We start from the raw sequence: 6000 nt of genomic DNA, 5'->3' as shown, positions 1-6000 counted from the left end.
GTAAAGATTTATATATGGGAAGTCATCATACGGTCACCGGAAGTGTTCGGGGGTATGCCGGTATTGTACCGGAGCCACCGAAGGGGTTCCGGGGGTCCACCGGGAGGGTCCACCTGCCCCGGAGGGCCTTATGGGCTGTAGGTGGAAGGGAACCAGCCCCTAAGTGGTCTGGGCACCAACCTCCCCCTAGGGCCCATGCGCCTAGGGTTGGGGGAAACCCTGGAGGGGGCGCCCCCTTGACTTGGGGGGCAAGCCACCCTCCCTGGCCGCCGCCCCTCCCACCAGATGGGATCTGAGGGGGCCGGCCCCCCTCTCCCTTGCCCCTATATATAGTGGAGGGGTGGGAGGGCAGCCATACCTTTCCCAAGGCGCAGCCCTCTCCTCCTCCAACTCCTCCTTCTCCTCCGTAGTGCTTAGCGAAGCTCTGCCGGAGAACCACGAGCTCCATTGCCACCATGTCGTCGTGCTGCTGGAGTTCTCCCTCAACTTCTCCTCTCCCCTTGCTGGATCAAGAAGGAGGAGACGTCCCCGGGCTGTACGTGTGTTGAACGCGGAGGCGCCGTCCGTTCGGCGCTAGGATCATCGGTGATTTGGATCACGACGAGTACGACTCCATCAACCCCGTTCTCTTGAACGCTTCCGCTTAGCGATCTTCAAGGGTATGAAGATGCACTCCCTCTCTCTCGTTGCTAGCATCTCCTAGATTGGTCTTGGTGACACGTAGGAAAATTTTGAATTATTGCTACGGTCCCCAATAATGGTATCAGAGCCAGGTTTATGCGTAGATTCTATGCACGTAGAACACAAAGTAGTTGTGGGCGATGATTTGTTCAATTTGCTTGCCGTTACTAGTCTTATCTTGATTCAGCGGCATTGTGGGATGAAGCGGCCCGGACCGACCTTACACGTACTCTTACGTGAGACAGGTTCCACCGACTGACATGCACTTGATGCATAAGGTGGTTAGCGGGTGTCTGTCTCTCCCACTTTAGTCGGATCGGATTCGATGAAGAGGGTCCTTATGAAGGGTAAATAGCAATTGGCATATCACCGTTGTGGCTTTTGCGTAGGTACGAAACGTTCTTGCTAGAAACCCATAGCAGCCACGTAAAACATGCAACAACAATTAGAGGACGTCTAACTTGTTTTTGCAGGGTATGCTATGTGATGTGATATGTCCAAAAGGATGTGATGAATTATATATGTGATGTATGAGATTGATCATGTTCTTGTAATAGGAATCACGACTTGCATGTCGATGAGTATGACAACCAGCAGGAGCCATAGGAGTTGTCTTAATTTATTGTATGACCTGCGTCTCAATGAAAACGCCATGTAATTACTTTACTTTATTGCTAACCGTTAGCCATAGTAGTAGAAGTAATAGTTGGCGAGACAACTTCATGAAGACACGATGATGGAGATCATGGTGTCATGCCGGTGACGAAGGTGATCATGCCGCGCCTCGAAGATGAAGATCAAAGGCGCAAGATGATATTGGCCATATCATGTCACTTTATGATTTGCATGTGATGTTTGTCATGTTTACATCTTATTTGCTTAGAACGACGGTAGCATAAATAAGATGATCCCTCACTAAAATTTCAAGAGATGTGTTCCCCCTAACTGTGCACCGTTGCAAAGGTTCGTTGTTTCGAAGCACCATGTGATGATCGGGTGTGATAGATTCTAACGTTCGCATACAACGGGTGTAAGCCAGATTTACACATGCGAAACACTTAGGTTGACTTGATGAGCCTAGCATGTACAGACATGGCCTCGGAACACAAGAGACCAAAAGGTCGGACATGAGTCGTATAGTAGATACGATCAACATGGAGATGTTCACCGATGATGACTAGTCCGTCTCACGTGATGATCGGACACGGCCTAGTCGATTCGGGTCATGTATCACTTAGATGACTAGAGGGATGTCTATCTAAGTGGGAGTTCATTAAATAATTTGATTAGATGAACTTAATTATCATGAACATAGTCAAAAGGTCTTTGCAAATTATGTCGTAGCTTACGCTTTAGTTCTACTAAGATATGTTCCTAGAGAAAATTTAGTTGAAAGTTGATAGTAGCAATTATGTGGACTGGGTCCGTAAACTGAGGATTGTCCTCATTGCTGCACAGAAGGCTTATGTCCTTAATGCACCGCTCGGTGTGCTGAACCTCGAGCGTCTTTTGTAGATGTTGCGAACATCTAACATACACGTTTTGATGACTACGTGATAGTTCAGTGCGTAATGTTAAAACGGTATAGAATTGAGGCACCGAAGACGTTTTGAAACGTCGCGGAACATATGAGATGTTTCAAGGGCTGAAATTCGGATTTCAGGCTTGTGCCCACGTCAAGAGGTGTGAGACCTCCGACAAGTTTCTTAAACCTACAAACTAAGGGAGAAAAGCTCAATCGTTGAGCATGTGCTCAGATTGTCTGAGTACTACAATCGCTTGAATCGAGTGGGAGTTGTCTTCCAGATGAGATAGTGATGGTTCTCCAAAGTCACTGCCACCAAGCTACTGGAGTTTCGTGATGAACTATAACATATCAGGGATAGACATGATGATCCTTGAGTAACTCGTGATGTTTGACACTGCGAAAGTAGAAATCAAGTAGGAGCATCAATTGTTGATGGTTAGTAAAACCACTAGTTTCAAGAAGGGCAAGGGCAAGAAGGGATACTTCATGAAACGGCAAATCAGTTGCTGCTCCAGCGAAGAAACCCAAGGCAGAACCCAAATCCGAGACTAAGTGCTTCTGTAATGAGGGGAACGGTCACTGAAGCAGAACTACCCTAGATACTTGGTATATGAGAAGGCTGGTAAGTCGACAGAAGTATATTGGATATACATTATATTAATGTGTACTTTACTAGTACTCCTAGTAGCACCAGGGTATTAGATACCGGTTCGGTTGCTAAGTGTTGGTAACTCGAAATAAAAGGCTACGGAATAAACGGAGACTAGCTAAAGGTGAGATGACGATATGTGTTGGAAGTGTTTCCAAGGTTGATGTGATCAAGCATCGCATGCTCCCTCTACCATCGAGATTGGTGTTAAACCTAAATAATTGTTATTTAGTTTTTGCGTTGAGCATAGACATGATTGGATTATGTTTATCGCAATACGGTTATTCATTTAAGGAGAATAATGGTTACTCTTTTTATTTGAATAATACCTTCAATGGTCTTGCACCTAAAATAAATGGTTTATTGAATCTCGATCGTAGTGATACACATGTTCATGCCAAAAGATATAAGATAGTAATGATAGTACCACATACTTGTGGCACTGCTATTTGAGTCATATTGGGATAAAACGCATGAAGAAGCTCCATGTTGATGGATCTTTGGACTCACTCGTTTTTGAAAAGTTCGAGACATGTGAACCATGTCTATTGGTTTATACGCATGAAGAAACTCCATGCAGATGGATCGTTTGGACTCACTTGATTTTGAATCACATGAGACATGCAAATCATACCATATGGGCAAGATGACTGAAAGGCCTCATTTTCAGTGAGATGGAACAAGAGAGCAACTTGTTGGAAGTAATACATTTGATGTGTGCAGTCCAATAAGTGTTGAGGCACGCAGTGGATATCATTATGTTCTTACTTCACAGATGATTTGAGTAGATGCTGAGAATATTTACTTGATGAAACACAAGTCTGAATTATTGAAAGGTTCAAGTAATTTCAGAGTGAAGTTGAAGATCGTCGTGACAAGAGGATAAAATGTCTATGATATGATCATAGAGATGAATATGTGAGTTACGAGTTTGGCACACAATTAAGAAATTGTGGAAATTGTTTCACGACTAATACCGCCTGGAACACTATAGTGTGATGGTGTGTCCGAACATCATAACTGCACCCTATTGGATATAGTGCATACCATGATGTCTCTTATCGAATTACGCTATTGTTTATGGGTTAGGCATTAGAGACAACCGCATTCACTTTAAATAGGGCACCACGCAATTCCGTTGAGACGACACCGTATGAACTATGGTTTAGAGAAACCTAAGCTGTCGTTTCTTAAAAGTTTGGGGCTGCGACGCTTATGTGAAAAAGTTTCAGGCTGATAAGCTCGAACCCAAAGCGGATAAATGCATCTTCATAGAATACCCAAAACAGTTGGGTATACCTCCTATTTCAGATCTGGAAGCAAAAGTGATTGTTTCTAGAAACGGGTCCTTTCTCGAGGAAAAGTTTCTCTCGAAAGAATTGAGTGGGAGGATGGTGGAGACTTGATGAGGTTATTGAACCGTCACTTCAACTAGTGTGTAGCGGGGCACAGGAAGTTGTTCCTGTGCCACCTACACCAATTGAAGTGGAAGCTTATGATAGTGATCATGAAACTTCGGATCAAGTCACTACCAAACCTCGTAGGTCGACAAGGATGCCTTCTACTTCAGAGTGGTACGTAATCCTGTCTTGGAAGTCATGTTGCTAGACAACAATGAACCTACGAGCTATGGAGAAGCGATGGTGGGCCCGGATTCCGACGAATGGCTCGAGGCCATAAAATCCGAGAGAGGATCCATGTATAAAAACAAAGTATAGACTTTGGAAGAACTACTTGATGGTCGTAAGGCTGTTGGGTGCAGATGGATTTTAAAAGGAAGACGGACAATGATGGTAAGTGTCACCATTAAGAAAGCTTGACTTGTCGTTAAGATGTTTTCCGACAAGTTCAAGGAGTTGACTACGATGAGACTTTCTCACTCGTAGCGATGCTAAGAGTCTGTTGGAATTATATTAGCAGTTACTGCATTATTTATGAAATCTTGCAGATGGGATGTCAAAACATTGTTTCCTCGACAATTTTCTTGAGGAAAGGTTGTATGTGATACAACCAGAAGGTTTTGTCAATCCTGAAAGATGCTAACAAGTATGCAAAGCTCCAGCAATCCTTCTAAGGATTGGAGTAAGCATCTCGGAGTTGGAATGTACGCTTTGATGAGATGATCAAAGATTTTGGGTTTATACAAAGTTTATGAGAAACTTGTATTTCCAAAGAAGTGAGTGGGAGCACTATAGAATTTCTGATGAGTATATGTTGTTGACATATTGTTGATCAGAAATGATGTAGAATTTCTGGAAAACATACAGGGTTATTTGAAAAGTGTTTTTCAATGCAAAACCTGGATTAAGCTACTTGAACATTGAGCATCAAGATCTATAAGGATAGATCGAAAACGCTTAATAGTACTTTCAAATGAATGCATACCGTGACAAGATTTTGAAGGAGTTCAAAATAGATCAGCAAAGAAGGAGTTCTTGGCTGTGTTACAAGGTGTGAGTATTGAGTAAGACTCAAGACCTGACCACGGCAGAAGAGAGAGAAAGGACGAAGGTCGTCCCCTATGCTTTAGACGTAGGCTCTACAGTATGCTATGCTGTGTACCGCACCTGAAGTGTACCTTGCCATGAGTCAGTCAAGGGGTACAAGAGTGATCCAGGAATGGATCACATGATAGCGGTCGAACTTATCCTTAGTAACTAGTGGACTAAGGAATTTTCTCGATTATGGAGGTGGTGAAAGAGTTCGTCGTAAAGGGTTGCGTAGATGCAAACTTTGACACTATCCGGATGACTCTGAGTAGTAAACCAGATTCGTATAGTAGAGCAGTTATTTGGAATAGCTCCAAGTAGCGCGTGGTAGTTGCATCTAAAAAATGACATAGAGATTTGTAAAGCACACACGGATCTGAAAGGTTCAGACCCGTTGACTAGTAACCTCTCTCTCAAGCGAGATATGAACAAACCCCATGGGTGTTGGATTCATTACAATCACATAGTGATGTGAACTAGATTATTGACTCTAGTGCAAGTGGGAGACTGTTGGAAATATGCCCTAGAGGCAATAATAAAATGGTTATTATTGTATTTCCTTGTTCATGATAATTGTCTATTGTTCATGCTATAATTGTATTAACTGGAAACCGTAATACATGTGTGAATACATAGACCACAACATGTCCCTA

The sequence above is a fragment of the Aegilops tauschii genome, chromosome 7, assembly GCF_002575655.3.
Source record: "Aegilops tauschii subsp. strangulata cultivar AL8/78 chromosome 7, Aet v6.0, whole genome shotgun sequence".
Classification (NCBI taxonomy): domain Eukaryota; kingdom Viridiplantae; phylum Streptophyta; class Magnoliopsida; order Poales; family Poaceae; genus Aegilops; species Aegilops tauschii.
Note: the sequence above shows the minus strand (reverse complement) of the source record.